Below are 17,205 nucleotides of genomic sequence, written 5' to 3'. Positions count from 1 at the left end.
CCCAATAACTGGCACTGGGTTTGATTTTATTAATAAGACCATTTAAGATTCATGTTACACTGCCCAATAATTTTAAGATGTTCAGCCAAGTTCCCATGTAACCAAAATGCCTCTGAAAATTAACCAACCCTTGGAAATCCCCAAGCCCTACAGTTTGGGGGCAATAAAAACCCTACTTCTCCAAAATTTGAGAGGGCTGAACTCTCAAATCCTACATTAAGGGACACTTGCTATAAATTTGGCCAATTTGGGTAGTGGTCCATACTCTCATTTGGTGGGATTAATGTACATCATTCTTACTGCTTCAAGCTCCAGATATAATGTTGGGGAGCCACACCTGTAAGTGTGGCCTCTCCTTTTGCATAGATGGTTCCTACTCTCTTTTAAACATCTACTCTTGATATTTCTAAGACATTGAAATTCAGAATTCTCAAGCTGAACCCCGTTGTCCTGATTCCTTCTTGTATTTTGTCTGGACTTTTCCATTGCCTCTTAAGATGTTTTAAGCTCAGTGAAGAAAGCCAACATGTGACAGCCTTCAGTGTGTGTATCTTCATTCTGTTCTTTCAGCATGGACCTGTCCTGTACAGGAGCCCTTCCAACTCCTGACCCTGTCTGAGGTAAACTGGGCTCCTCCTTCTTCTCACACCTTTTTTCTGCTGCCTCCCGCCTCTGTCGGACTGTCTGTACCTTTGAGAAACGTGCTGCTAGCTCCTTCAAAACACCACCTGATGTTAACATTCTTCAACTCCAGCAGGAATTGACCAAAACCCCTGCTTGGACTCATTGCCGAAGCACTTTAACTTTTGCATTGGAATTCTGTGTTCCCTAATCTTCTACTTCAGCAAACCTAGAACTGCTGGGCCTCCCTGTGCCTCCCCCTACTTCCCCCTACCTCCCACTACCTCCTCTTCCCCTAGAGAAAGAACTCAGGGTTTTTTGTTGATTTCTTTTTTTAGCACAGTTTAATGAAATTGCAAACGGGCTGCACTGAATGGTCACTCACACAGCCTTCTTTGACTTGCTAAACAAATCCAGCCTTTATTTGCTCCATTCTCTTGTTCAATAAACATTTATTTGTTTAAGCTCAAATGGATTGCTTTGCTTCCCTAGAGAATGACAGAGTTAAAAGATGTTGATTTAGCAAATAGAAAAAAAAAGGAAGAAAGAAAGAAAAGAAACCAAATACTTGAATCCAGAAAAGGCTGGATTCAAATGTACAAATGACATTTTTGCAGAGTGACACTGTAGCTTGTCCCACTGTATCTTGAATCCACAATTCAGTCCCCAAACAAAAAGCATAAGTGCATTTCATTATAAAATATAAGATCCATCTAAGACTGGTAGGGTGGTTTCAAGGGTGATATTATTGACTCACGCTTTACAGGGCTCTGCAACCACTGAAGTTAGAACAAAGCCAAAATTTCAAGCTAGGATCTCGAAGTGAAACCAGAAGCTATGGTTAAGAGAACAGAAATAGAATTGACAATCCAAATGTGTCAACAGCCCTGAATACTGATACCAACAGATTTCAGGTGCTATTATTTTTTATTCCAAAGGTGAGTAAGTGTTTTAAATTTTTAAATGTTTAAATGCTTGGTTATATGTGTATATGTATTATATATACATTCTTTTTAACATAGAAAGAAATTCTTTACAAAGATTAATAACATTATAGCTCCAATAAACTTTAAATGGTGCTCATGGATAAAAGACAGAAGTCGCCGGGCGGTGGTGGCACACGCCTTTAATCCCAGCACTCGGGAGGCAGAGCCAGGCGGATCTCTGTGAGTTTGAGGCCAGCCTGGTCTCCAAAGCGAGTTCCAGGAAAAGGCGCAAAGCTACACAGAGAAACCCTGTCTCGAAAAACCAAAAAAAAAAAAAAGACAGAAGTCTCCAGAAAGGCAACAGCTATCTTCAAGAAGGACTGTGACTTGGGGATTATGATGATGTCTGTGGATCTGGTGGTGACAGTCTACAGAGCTGACTGGCACAGAGCTGTGCCACAGCTAAGCTATATAGGAACCATCTGGCAGCGGTCTACTTGATGATGTTGGAAGGACGTCCACGAGGATTGTGAAGAATATGGAAGAACAGAGCAGTTTAGTCTCTGAACACAAGATGCAGTTGTCCCCAGGTGTGCTCATCCACCATCTCTTGTAAGGTTGTAGATGTTATTGTTTTTGTAATGGATTTGTGAGCCCAGAACAGAAGAGGCAGATTAATTTGTGGAATAGTTTACCTCTGCCAAAGAAGAAAGTATAGGCTAAAAAATTCCTGGTGAAGCAGTTTGTCCTTCCATCCTGGTTGCTCCTAGAGCACTGGGCTAGCCTCTGCTACAGAATGCACATGATTATCAGATTATTTGTCTATGAATTTTATTTTTAGTCCTTTTTTTTTAACAATATTTAGAGGTTTGCCAGTGCCTACTGTTTTTTTGTAACTCAACATGGTTCAATAGAGTTTTACATCATTTACCCTAGTGATTGTTCAATATTTAGCAAATGAATTCTCTACCAATTACTTCATCCTTTGACCCCCTTTACCAGGGATAAACATTCTAAGAGGAAAGTTGATGTTTATTTCATGATTTTCATGTTTGGTGATGTTGATGAATTGTTGGGGCAGCTGATTATTTAGCTACTGCCTTGGCACCATAGGGCTTTTCCCAGTATGTATCAACTACTCAGTCCTTATAGAGGCCAAATAATAATAACTCTGTGCCTTCTAACAACTGAGTTTTTGAGACATTTTGAATTTGAGAATGTTAGTTCTTAAGTTCACACTAAAAGTCTAAAGAAGACCATAGTCAAAATCAGATTGGACTTGATAGGGGACTCCAAGCAAGAAGCAGAAGATAAAGGGGCTTAAGTCCTTTTCTTTCCAGACACCCTTTGGGACACAGGAATATCAAAAGTCAACTTCCTCTGGCACAAATGACATGGTCAATAATCAGTAAAACACTAGTAGGCAAGGATTTTAAAATTTTGAAAAGGTGACAGTTGAAATACTATCATGGAAAAACTACAAGCTACACATAACTCACTGGAAGTCCTGGCCTCCCGTGGCTAGGTGAAAAAAAAAATCAACCAACACTGCTCTTTCAGTAAATGACCAAGATCCAAGGGTTGCTTATAACTAATTATAAGGTCAAAAAAGAACCAACAACAAAGGCAGGAAGCTTTCTGGTGAATGGCTAACGATAAAGCTGTTCCTTATGTCTTCCTGAACCAGAGCAAAAGATACACTGACAATGTAGTTATTGTTTCTTCCTATCTTAGATACACCTTAAGTTCTAGGCCACCTACATCCAACTCCAAGGTGAAAGCAAATAAAATTAATAGAGTGTGTATTGGTAAAATTATTAAGGCCACTCCACGTAGTTAAAAGGGAGGTTTATTTTGTGGGGTAACTTACAAGTGAAGGGATAGGCTACAGGGTCTGGGAAAGGTGTGGCGCAGTCCGGTGGTGCTCTCTGGAGAACTCTGCTCGGTCTACCTCCAGCGTCCAGGGTCCAGGAACCAAGAGAGCCGGCCACATCTGGATCTTAGGTCTTCAGTGTCCTCTCTCAGTCCCACCTTGTAGGCATGACCATTACTGAAGCCTCAATGGGGGTTGGAACTTCCAGGTCAAGGCTGGAATGGCTACCCACTACAAGTGTGTGTGCGTGCGTGTGTGTGTGTGTGTGTGTGTGTGTGTGTGTGTGTGATTTTCAGTTGGCCCCAAGGAGTAGAGCAGCCTTTCTGTTCCTGTCACCTGGAGAGAAGGGCGATTTACTGCCCCTTCAATAGAAGTAAGGTACAAAGCTCCCAGCACCTGGTTCTTTCTCATTTCCTATTGTGCCCATCTTGACTTCCAGGGTGCACAGCTTTTATCTGAGGCTATTAAAAGTACAGTTTTCTCTCTTTCTCCTCCTTTACTTCTTCTGACTGTAACAATTGTCTTGGAGTTCCTGTCTGAGTGCATCTTAACATTCTTTATCATGATGAACAAGGCCTGCAGAAAGGAACTCTGTGTCCTGGAGATAGATTCCACCATAGTGCTGATAATGACATTGTCCAAAGGATGATGTGAGAGATCTCTAACTCAACTTAATATTCTGTTTCAGCAACAGTTCTTTCCAGACACAGCAATGCTATGTAACCATTCCAAAGGAACATTTTTACTTTCTGATGTATGATTCAGTGACATTTTAGCTTCACTGCCACTATAACTTAGCTTTAAAAAAAAAATCTCAAAAATGTGGAAAGATAACTGTGCTTTGTTTCTTCCTGGGCAAAATAGTTCAGTTTTCACAGGCTATGCTACTATTGGATGTATTATTTCACCTCAGCTACTGTACCAAGGCTAGTTTAACTCCCAGCATCTGTGTTCAGCTCAGTTTGTTGCTGTTAAAAACAATTACAGCAAGTATTGCTGCATGCCTGTACAGCAGCTTGACAGGAGATGATATGTATTTTAGAGTTAAGAAATACATGATGCTGGCATCACTATTTTCAAAGGGAGTAAAACACGTGAAGTCCATTGAGTCTTCATAACTTGCCCTTCCAATGTCTCAGGATTTAGCTGAAGGAAACGACACAGAAAGCAGGCATTGAAATCAATTAGGCACTGTATTTTTCTTTAGCTTTTCAAACACATTGCAGGAGAGTAAGGAAAATCTGTGGCTGATATAGAAGCACACCAAAGATCCTCGTTGTCACCAATGCTAGGCTTGCCTTTTGGAGATGCATCTGTCTTTGAGTCATTTGTATCTGTAAGTATCCCCCCACTCTTCTTCCTGTAAGCAACTAATTCATCCATCAGGCTGGACTCTGGTGGGGTCTGTATTGGTCTGTCATCAGCTCTATATCTGTGCAGTGTAGATGTTTGTTCCTGTCTCCCCAGTAACAGTGTTATACAGCACCTCAAAAAATACATAAAAATAGAAGTATTACAAAAAGGAAGGAAACAAATGGAGGGTAAGCAGGGAGATGGTGGAGAGGAGTAGAAGAGAATGGCCAATAAAAACAAATGTGGAGGAAAATGCCATAATGAAAGCCATTGCTTTTTAAACTAATTTGAAACATATAAATAAAAGAAAATTTTATCCAAAAAACAACAAAAAACCAAAAAACAAAACAAAATGTAGTTACTGTTATTCAGCAGTTCTACTTGGGTATAGTCTCAAAACAAATTTCAGAAGGAAAAGTAGTATCTCTTTGGGACACAAAATTGGGTATACATTTATGTCTATGTTCTCAGCAACACTGTTGATGATGGTCAAAAGGTAAAAGCAACTCATGTCCTCGATGAGTGAGTGGATGGATGGATGGATGGATGGATGAATGGATGGATGGAAAAACACTGGAATACTATTTGGCCTTAAAACTGAAGGAAACTCTGACACATGCTATAACATAATGATCCTTCAAAATATCACACCACGGGGCTAGGAGTGCTGCCATGGTAGAGTGAGTAGTACCCTGGCATCAATGATGCCCTGGCTCCCATCTCCAAAACTGACAAAAAGTAAAGAAACATCACACTAAGTAAAACAAACCAATTCCAATAGAGCAAATATTATATGGCTTCACTTATATGAAGTACTTAGACCAAAGTCAGCCTCAGCCAGATGCCAGAAGAATAGAGGCTGCCAGGGACTGGAGACAGGAGGGGGAGAATTCCAATTTTGTAAGATGAAAAGTTCTAAAGAGACAATTGCAGTGATGGTTGCTCAACAACACAAAGTGTTCTGTGGCACTGAGGCTGTGTAGCAGTTTCCTTTCAGACTGAAACATTCTATCCTGCAGGCAAGCTCTTTACCACAGAAGGTAAACAACTCAAACCGCTTCAGGAAGTCTCTGAAACTGACCAGATTTTTACAAGCACCTCCTTCCCCAGGAGAAAGCCTGAGAGTCATGAGCCAAGATGCAAAGAAGACTCTGAGACCACACTGGGCACCTTGAAGGAGCAGAGACCTACTGAACCGCCTAGAAGAGGCTCCAACCAACCGAGCCACCATGGAAACCTGTTGAGCTGCCTGCAGGTTGTTCAGTGTGCTCCAGATTCCCAGCTTTGTGAACTGTTATCCACGCTAGGGTGGACTCTGGTGACAGCTGTCTTTGAGTTATTTCTGTTCCTCTAAGTAACTCCAATTAAACTCATTGGCCAAGTTGAACTTTGATAGTCATGCATTGGACTGTCATGGGATCCCTATCTGGGTTGAGTAGGTGTGTGTGTGTGTGTGTGTGTGTGTGTGTGTGTGTGTGTGTGTGTGTGTGTGTTGTGTCTTCTCAGGAAAAGTTTGTCCCACAACATTGAGCTGTACACTTAAAATGATTATGATGGCAAGGTTTACATCATGTATATCTTGATACAGTTAAAAAATTAAAACCAAAAAGAATCTCCAGGAAGCCCCCTACCCACCCACTTTTCTGGTCTTTGAAGTCACTGTGGATGTACAGAGCATCATGGGGAAGATCCTAACTCAGACACAATTTGGAGGAGGTGAGATAATACTGAACTTGATTCCCAAACACCTGGGAATCTCTACTCTGTCATTTATAAGTCACTCTTTCTCTTAACAGCATATCTGACATACCCTATAAAGTAGAGAATGGAGTGAAATAAAGAAATCTTATAATCCTTGATTTTTATTATTTTTTTTTAAATGTGTAAAGTTGGAGGAGGGGAAGAACAGGGCCAGATAAATGGCCAATTATGTACAGAAGTTTAAGGTGGACAGTCTGAAGCTGACCTGGTTCTTCTCTCTTCTGATTGACTAGTCATATAGGAGGTCCTCCTTAAATCTACCATACTCTGACTACTTAACCACTTACAAAGTTACTTTTTCTGCATTTACGTTTTATTTTCTATCCCATGGGAATAACAGTAATGGCCTCACAGAAGGTGGACTGAGGTAAGTCATGGTGCTTGAAGCAGTGGACCTTGTTGTCTGTTACTCAAGAGAGGGAACGCATCCCCATAAATATTCCATGCCCTTGGTCTTCATAGTTTTCTATGCCTGTAAATGAAAATCTGAATGCTGTGTATATTCTGAGCTACTCAGTCTGGAGTGGGACAAGAGTTCCCAAGACGTCAGATGATCCTTTTTACTCATAGGCACATTTAGCTCATGAGGCTGTGACAGTATGGTCCATGCCTAAATATTTTCACTTTTTATAAGAAGTTAGAAAGTCCTAATTATGTCCCATTCATGAAAATTCATGTATTGGGATTTGGATAATGTTAGGAAGGTGGTGAGATATTATGAAATGGCTTAGTGGAAAGATATTGGTGTCAACATCTCCAGAAATAATAGATATATTCTTGGAGGACCCTGGTTAGTCTTTTTGAGGTTATTGAAGAGAACAAGCCTGCTGCCTCCCCCGTGCTCTGACTTCCTGTTGCATGCACGCCCACCATGACGCCATCCACTATCTAATGCAACTAGAGATGCCCTCATTAGCGCTAGTGCCCTGTTGTTCAGACTTTTAGCCTTTTGAACCTTGACTTAAATAAACTTCTTTACAAGTTATCCAGCCTTTGTTATTTTGTTATACTAACAGTAATGGAAAACAAACTAATACGTGGGATGGCTGCTATCTTAGAAACAAAGACTAGAGTTTTTTAACTTTGCCACTCATAAGTAAGAGAAAGAAAAGCCCAGAGCTGAAAAGTGCCGTGACTGAGGCTGAGAACAAGGATGGCTCAATGCTTACACTTACCATGAGTCCTGTTATCAAGGACACTCTTAAGCCTTGTCTCTCTTGAACATACATCCTGACTAAAAAGCCCATGAACAGAGAGCCAACAGCCACACTCCACAGAAAAAGCATGGGGTCTCATGCTTCTTTCTGATCTGGAATTTTCTACTGCAGTGGTTCTCAACCTTCTTAATGCTGTGACCCTTTAATAAAGTTCCTCATTTTGTGGTGACCTCCAACCATAAAATTATTTTCATTGATACTTCACAGCTGTAATTTTGCTACTGTTATGAATCATAATGTAAATATCTGCTTTCCCATGGTCTTAGGCGACCCCTGTGAAAGGGTCATTTGGCCCCCAAAGGGGTCATGACCCACAGGTTGAAAATCACTGTTTTACACCTTTTCAAAGGAACAGAGACAAGTGACTAGTCCATATTTTCTCACTATCTAAGAGTCTGAGGATACATTTTCTACAAAGAAACTCAAGCTATCATTAACCCTCTAAATGGTTTTCTTTCTTGAGACTTTAGATGACACTTGGCGAGGATTTGAACTCTGTCTATCCCTCACCTTCCTACCTCTGGATCTCAGGCTTCGCTTTCTCACTCTTTAGAATAAAAAAGGATGGAATGCTGCAAGAGATGCCAAAGCCACCACATCCTCTCTGAAGAGTGAGTAGTGCTGGTGACAGCCCCAGCCCCAGCCCATGAGCCTGTCAGCTTGAGAGAATACCTCTCCTGCCACGACTCCCCACAGCAGCTTCCCAGGAGTGTGTGAGAAGCGTTCCTGTGTCTCTGCTGCAGCCCCAGTGGGTGCTTCTTGGCTGAGTCACCCCACATATGTTGTCTTCATGGTGGCTGCTCCCAGAACGGATTGTAACTCAGGGGAATCTCTTCACAGATTTCTGTCTGGCTTTAAAACAAGGAGCTCTCAAACATGTCAAATCAGAGAAGCAGAGGGTGGCTCTATTTTGGAGGTACATTTTCCCTCTGGGTTTGTGAAGGTGTCCCCTGAGAGGACTCTTCCCTCCTGCATCCATCAGTTTGATGGCTTGCACGTTGGAAAGCAACCTGGTATCCTTTGGAAAACAGAGACACAGCTTAGTGAGGTTCAGGTTGAATCCAGAGGGAGGGAGGCAGCAGGAGGCGGGGGAGGGACAGCGCTGTTAATGTACACAGCATGTAGCATTAGTTGAATGCTTCTGTTGGTTGCCATAGGAATGAGAAGACTTTTGATTTGAAATCACAGTTCCTCTGAAGCTATGTTTAAATTGCTATGCTGGATTCTTGCTGTTTACCACTACCAGCTTTTGAAATCAAGGGCTCTTTAAAAAATGCAGTTCAAATATTTTCCCTGACAAAGGAGGTTGTACCAACCTCAAAAATGTCACTCCCAAGGCCCTAACAGCTAAAGAACAGGGACTTCTCTCAATTACTTTGCACCACACACTTCCCAAGCAAGTGAAGTACAATGCAATTCCGTTATTTGTCCTTCCAAGAAGAGTCTGTGAGATCCACAAAAAAGTATGGAAGGGACAGCTGGGCATGCAAGGCAATTGTCATTATGGTGATGTGGAAGCACATTTGAAAATCAAACAATTGGTTTGTAACGAACAACCTTCAACATCATTTTCAAGATTACTTGTTTAAAATATGGTGGCATGGTGCATGTCTGTTTTTCCTATCCAACAGCTTTCTAATACTTTCTGATACAAATGTAAATTTCTGATACAAGAGTGCCAGCCTTTAGGTTCAACATTAAACACAACACCATGTTTCACAGTGTCTCTCCTTCCCTTCACCCATTACCAAGTAGACATATTTTACACCTAAGTTGAAAAGGATTGGAGAAATTAAACACACTGAGGATCAGAAACTGCGCACAAAGCCTTCCAAATGACATCTGAACTGACATCCCCTGTTATGACTTGTATATGAAGTGTCCACAGAAAGCATCATTTATAAAAGGCATGGTCCCCAGCGAATGGATCCTGTCTCTGAGAGGTGACTGATTCAGCCTGGACCTAAGCCAGTTAGAATTGATAATTTGATTCCATTAATGAACAGTGATGGAAAGTGGGTGGGACCTGGTTGAGGGAAATAAGTCATCAGGGCCATGTCTTTGAATAGCATATCTTCTCCCTGGGTGCTTCCTCCTCCTCCTCCTCCTCCTCCTCCTCCTCCTCCTCCTCCTCCTCCCTCTCCTTTCTCTTCCTCTTCCTCTCCCTTCCTCTTCCTCTCCCTTCTTCTCCCTTTCTTCCCATCCTCTCTTTCTCCTCTCCTCTTTCCCCTCTTCCTCATTCTCTCTCTCCCTTTCACTTATTCCTTCCACCTTTTCTCCTTCCCCATATGCCCCTGCCACCACAAGCCCCAAAATATGGAGCCAACTGATACCAAGTTGAAACCTCTGAAAGTGTGAGCTGAGATATACATTTTCTCTCTTCACCTGTTTATGCCTGGTGATTTGTCACAGGGACAGAAGGCTAACAAATACACCACCTCTGCCTTCAGTAGCTGAGACCTAGATATATCTGCTCATTTATAAATACAACCATTTTCAATGTACGTCTTAAGAAGAGGAAAATTAAGAAAACCTGACTTTGGCTAACTTTTAATCTCCTGAGAAAAATAATTGATCTACATTATTATATTCCCAGCACCTAGTATAGTGTGAGGCATATTACAAGTGAAAATCATCTTCCAATTAAATCGTGATAAATAAACAAGTAGTGATTGTGTGGTAGTATGTTTATCTGCAAAATAAATGGAATTTTCACTTGTTGAGCCATTTTCCATAAAGCACCACCATGCATCAAATATCTCCATATATTATGCCATTTAACTTTGTCAAGGGATAAGATGAAGTTTGTGAGATTCTGCTATAGCTCATTACCTGCTATTGCAAATTTCTCTCAGGAAACCTGGGTAGTAAGAAGAATACCGAATACTTTTGGCGAAAATATCTTTGAATGGCCCTAGTGCTCCCTAATTTTGCATAACCATCTAGAGAAAAATGTATTTTCTGTGAGGGAAATTAATTATAATGACTAAGGCTCCTCAGAGTTATACCACAACCTAGACACACGTTAGATGCTTAGCATGTATAATTTGTTCAATATGAGTATATGTACAACTGACCTTAGCACACGTTAGAGATAGAAGTAGTATATGGTAAAATGGATTCCATTAGACCTGATTTGTGATTCAAATGATGGGGTTAATGTTTCATCTTATATGGTAAATGTGTTGGAGTTTGGGTGGATGAGATGAGTCCCTCCTTCTGTAAATCTTTGTAGCTATTTATTGGCCAAAAAGTATTTCCAAACAATATTGAACCTCAGCATCGTTTATGTGTCAGCCTCTATGTTATCTACATATGTTCTCACAGGTGACCTTGATTTTTGATCCAATGACTCATGGATTGAAGCTATGACCCCTCCCGCCTAAAGTTTCCTTGCTCTGCTGGTTACGAGTATTAGCACCAGATTTCCATGCCAATGTTTTTCACTACCTCATTGTGTTGTCTCCTGAATGATTGAATAAAACACGTCTTTGGGGTTTTCTATGCAGCCACGAAAGTTTCGAGTTTATGAAAGACTTCTTTTTTCCTTTACTACTAATATTTATGAAAGATGAAAATTCAATGAATACCAATAAAATTTCGTTTGTTTCAGAAGTAAGCCCCACCTCCCCGTGGTATTAACCACTGTATGAGCATAACAGAACAGCTAGATCTGGAATGATGAATTGGGAACCTGATGTTTTCAATACCTTTGGGTGACAGAATACTAAGAGTATTCAACTCTGAACAACAAAATACAGGACTCTTTCATGAATAATAGTATTTGTTATGCAGTGATGAGAATCTGTAGCCTTGCATATTCACACAGGGAAAGTCTTACATATTAATAGTTAGACATAGAAACCCTGTTGTAGAATTTGACAGTTTGTTTAAATCCCAAAATAGGGGAAATAATCACCAAAGTTCCTTTGAAGTACTACTTTGATACTCCTCATCCTCCCTGCCTCCCTGTAGACTCTCACTGCTGGGTTCAGCATGATTTTCCTAATGTGTATTGAAAGCTCAGAGCCTATGAAACTTGTGGGGTCCATCAGAGTTGTGTCTCTGAGAGATCATTATTCTTTTTTCCTTCAACATGTCTTTTGATGTTTTTTAAGTTTCTATCTTAGTTTTAAGAACAGCAAAATGCAATTTAACTTGTAATTAATTTTTAGTCCCTCCTAGAGAATTGAAAGTAAACTTTAAATACACAGAAAATCCAGGGCACTGTGATTTCATTCTAGTGGAAGTCAACTGCTGTATGTATCCTAAAACTCACATTTCAAAGACTATCACTGATGACACATCTGCCACTAGACATTCATTTTCACGACTGCAGAAGTAGAGAGTAGGGAGATGTGGTCAGTAGAGCAGCTTGACAATTTCTCATTTTCTCAACTGAATATTTCCCCATTTCCCTACTTGTAGACCAGTATCTAGAGACACTGAACTAGATATGATTTTTGGCTATTTTTTCTACAAAGCAGAGATTTGCATATCACAAGCAAGATGAATATAGCAGACTATTTGGCAGAGGGAATGGTGGTATCTGAACTCATGTTATTTATGTGTTGAACTGAGTTTTCTCCAAGGTAGTCACAGAGGGAAAAGGTTATTTTTAGAAGCAGCAGCAAGAAGAGCCAAAAGCACTTGCTCTGCTGAGCCCCGGCCTCCTCCATAACTTCCAAGCCAATTTCTCTGGGTACTTCACAGTGCAACCCCAAGAGAGGACTGGCCAAGGAAGACTTTTCAATATAAATGTCCCTGAAGAAGATTTAAGAATCTGCCTCCATAGCTAGAGATGGCTCAGTGATTAACAGTGGATACTGCTCTTGCAGGGACCAGAGTTTGGTTTCCAGTACTCATACTGGGAAGCTCACAATCACCCCAGCTCCAGATAATCTGACATCCGCTTTTGGCCTCCACTCATGTGCACTTGCAAACATGCACCCACATACTCACACTCACACCCACACTCACACCCACATCCACCACATTTTAAGTAATAAAATCTGGAGAAAAAAAAAAAGTATCTGCCTTTGGGCCATCCAGATATCTTCAAGCCATGATCTTAGTTGTGACATTTACAGACTCAATGCTCTCTTCTGACAGACAAATGCTAATACATTATATAAAAGGAAAGTCCCCCAAATATGTTCATGGGCCTATGTGCAATAAAATTCAGCTCCTCCTCCTCAATATAAAAGTTCTTTTTCTCTGTCTGTCTTAATTCTCTGCCTTTTTATTTTAGCTTCTAACTATTATCAAACCTTCCTCCAAAAACAGCAGTAGAAATTAATTTGCTCTTATGTAAAAATAACTGATGGTGGCTAAAAGTATTTCTTCTTCCAGGGAAATTTTCATATGAATAAAGTCTCCGATAAAATGTTTGCAGAACCATGCTATTTGATGACAGGCTGTTCTTTTTTATTGATTGAGAATTTCATACATAATGTTTGATCACGGCCTCCCCCACTATCTCCCCTCCCCCCCCAGTTCTTCCTCTATCTCCAATACCACTCTTCCCTCCCAACTCCATGTGTTCTTTTCTTTCTTTTGAACCCACAGAGTCTTCTTGGTTCTCCAGTATGTGCATGGCTTAATGAGCAAATAAGAGAAAGAGTTCTCATGAGTCAAAGGTTAAGACTGAAGAGAATGATTTGTCAAACAGAGACAAACCACTGTTTTTTTCCCCCTTTGCTCATGTGCACACATATTCACATATGTGTGGGTACATACTTGTACTTGTGAATGCACCTGTGCGAAGGCCAGAGGTTGACATCTGGTATCTTCCTGAATCATTCTCCATCTGACATATTGATATAGGATCTCTAACTTGAACCCAGAGCTCACCAATAAGCTAGTCTAGTTGGCCAGATTGCTGCAGGGATCCTGTCTCTGCTTCACAAAAGCTGAGATTACAGATGGGCTATCATCCCTCCCCAGAATTTATATGGGTACTGAGGATCTACTTCTCTTGAGTACTTTTCCCTGATGAGTCATTTCCCCATCTCCAAACTATTGCTCTTGAACTGTACCTATTTGAGGGTCAACTCAATAAAAACGGATAAAGCTTTCTGTATAGTCAGCCTATGTATCTATGGGCCCATCTATGAATTCAATAAGCTATGAATCAAAACATTCAGTGAAAAATTGCAGCTGTACCAAATATGCACAAATGTTCTTTGTGCCATTATTCTCTAGGCAATAATTACATAGCATGTACATTTTATTAGGTGTTATGGGTTACCTAGGGATTATTTTAAGTATACAAGGGGATGTTCGTAGGTTGTGTAAAAATAGTCCACCACATGATGTAAAGGAATTGAGCACTTGAAGATCCTAGTATTTATGAGGGTCCTGGAACCAATCTCCCACATATCTCAAGGGAGTGCTGACTGAACTTGTGTAGAAAACTAGCATTTTACCTGAGGCTTCAACCTAAGTACTCTGACAAGACTTTCAAGATGTTATTTTACTTTAAGAGAGATTCTAATATTCCCAAGTTTAGATGGTTTGTTAACCAAAGAGAAATGTCCCCAAGATTTTATGCAGGCCAAAGGCAGAATTTCATGAAGTCTAAACAGGGTGTTCTAGAGAGTTCTACAATGTAGTGAGACAACTGAATAAGTAAGGCCATTGTACAATTATAAATGAGAAGAACCTCAGCGAGATTAAACCTTACCTGAACCCAGAGAAGAGCAATCAGATGGTATAAGAAGAGCAGGTTACTTACTTGCTGTGGTCTTCTCTTTCTTAATAATTGGCTCTTACAGCACCAATAGACTGAGTCAGTAAATGCCAAAGGTAAATTAGTACAGCTGACATTTCCCCTTATACCTGGATTCCATATGCATTTATCTGTTTCAAATCAAGTCTATAGTTATTCACCTTTTATGTGCACTGCAGATCTATCTTCTTACCACCAAACTGGAAACAGAAAGATAAGCACAACCAAATCCAGATGGTTTTAGCCCCACATTCCTATATTTTCATATGGTTTGATTTCTGTGGAATTTTTAAAATTAGTCTTACTTATAGGTCACATAGATATATCAGCATTGCCTGACTTAGCTTAAACTCGGGGGATGTTTTTCAGTTAAACAGTTCAGTGCCTCATGAATGTTAGCCCAGAACATCACCACCTACTCTGATTTTATTGTGTGTCAGAAGAATGGTGTGACATACAATGGCATTAGTGATGCTTTCAAACAGGCAGTAGTTATAAAAACACAGCTGAATTGAACAGGTCTTGATGTTGACATTGCTTTTAGAGAATTACTATTTTCCAATGTTTACAAATCATTTTCTAGCTGGACGTGGTAGTGATGCCCATTATCCCAAACCCCTGGAGAATAAGACAGGAGAAGTTCAAGGCCAGCCTAGGCTATATGGAACTCAAGGTCAACTTAGACTACACAGGGTTTCAGGTTAGCCTGAACTATACAACTCAACAAATCAAGATCTAGGGACACAACTCAGTGGTAGAGTGCTTGTCTAACGTAACCCAATCCTTGGTTTGATCTCCAGCACTGCAGAAATTGCTATACTCTTAACTGACTGAAATTTAAATATAACTTTTTTTTTGACCCAGCTGGAGGAGGTGACCCAATCTTCTACCAACACCTATTTTGATTCTTTGGGTACCATCAATAATAATGGTGATTTTATCACATGCATGTTATGTATGTATTCTATGTCTGTGTTCATCCAGAGAATGAAACTAGTTTTTGAAAATCTATTTCAGAGCCAAGCATGGTGGCACACACCTTTAATCCTAGCATTAGGAAGGCAGAGGCAGGCAGAACTTTGAGTTCCAGGTCACCCTGGTCAACAAAGCAAGTTCCAGGAAATCCAGGGCTACATAGAAACCCTGTCTCACAAAAGAAAGAGGAGGAGGAGGAGGAGTAGGAGGAGGAGGAGGAGGAGGAGGAAGAGGAGGAAGAGGAGGAAAAAGAAGAAGAAGGAAAGGGAGAGGAGAAGAAGAAAATCAGTTTCAGAAACTAGTTAGATTATATTTTGAAAATATAATGATTATTTATAAAGTCCCTTTTTGTGAGCAAATAATCATTTCCTTTCCAAATTATTGCTTTTTAAAAGTTAAAATACTACCCATCTTTTACAATCATAGCCCTTTCATATCACGTCCATCATTTGGGAGAGAGAGAGACAGATAGACAGACAGACCGAGACAGAACATGCATGCATGCAAATATGCCACAGCATGTATGTGGAGGTTAGGAGACAATTCCAGGTGTCCGTCACCACAATCTCTTATGTTTGAAGCTGCTGTAGGCCAAGCTAGCCAAGTTCCCAGGGATCCTCATGTCTCTACTTTACACCTCACTTTAAGAATACTGGAATTACAGACATGCATTGCCACATCTGGCTTTTATGTAGATTCTGAGGATTCGAACTCAGGTCCTAATGCATGAACAGCAAGTTCACACTGAGTCATCTCCCCAGCCCCAACACATTGTAAAGCACTTCAAGTTTCCTTTGCTTGGTCAGCTCTCCAAAAACACTGAATCCCAAACCTACTCTAAGTCTCAGGAACCCGATCTATTTTTCAAATGTTCCATTTAGCATCACCTTCCTCCATCACAGGCTCATTTACACTTAGCACAGTGTCTGGTGTTTTTCAGATTAATCTCTTTCTCTCCTTTCCCTCTGCTTCTCTCCTTTCTCTCTCTGCTCTCTCTCCCCTTGTGTCTCTCACCTATGAGTCATTATAATTTCAGTAGAAACACAATAGAGGGTTAGAACTTGTCGCCCACACCCTACTGTAAGTGAAAGGCACCAGAAGACAGCTTTGTCTTCCTGCAAATGTCAAATGTTCACCTGTCTCTATTGAGGGCTGAATAGAAATTCCACCTTAAAGACCTACGGCCTGGGGTCTGAGCAAAGCCTAGCGCATTCAGAGACCAAGCTGACTCCCCACAAGTCCATTTGATTGGTCATTCCACTTTGTTCTTCCTTCAGGCTGATCTCTCTGCAGCACTAACTCAGTACACGGTTTGCTCAGAAATGGTGGGAGAGCCCACCCCATTATTGATCCACACAACAATCGGAAAAGCATTTCCTGGTTTCTCTCCTGGGGGACCACCCCCTAACCCACCAAAGGCAAGGTAGCATGAAAGACACATGAATGGATGATCCTCAAAGTTAACAGACACTCACCAGCACTTGTGCCTTGGCTGAGCTGTGTACACAGGAAGGGGAGTCTGGTGATCTCTCTCCCACGTCTCTGTAAACATTTCTTCTCCTGTCTTAACCACCCATCATGATGCTGCACACTACACTGTACTAACTGTCACTTCTGCTTAGTCCATACTAGGTGGGAGAAGGTTGCAGAAAACACACACTAGGTGTGACTTGGTTATCATCGTAGCTTTTGTGAGCACATCTCTAAAGTCTTATGCCTACAAGTCTTCCCTGGGAATGTGGTAAAGAG

The sequence above is a fragment of the Peromyscus eremicus genome, chromosome 5, assembly GCF_949786415.1.
Source record: "Peromyscus eremicus chromosome 5, PerEre_H2_v1, whole genome shotgun sequence".
Classification (NCBI taxonomy): Eukaryota; Metazoa; Chordata; class Mammalia; order Rodentia; family Cricetidae; genus Peromyscus; species Peromyscus eremicus.
Note: the sequence above shows the minus strand (reverse complement) of the source record.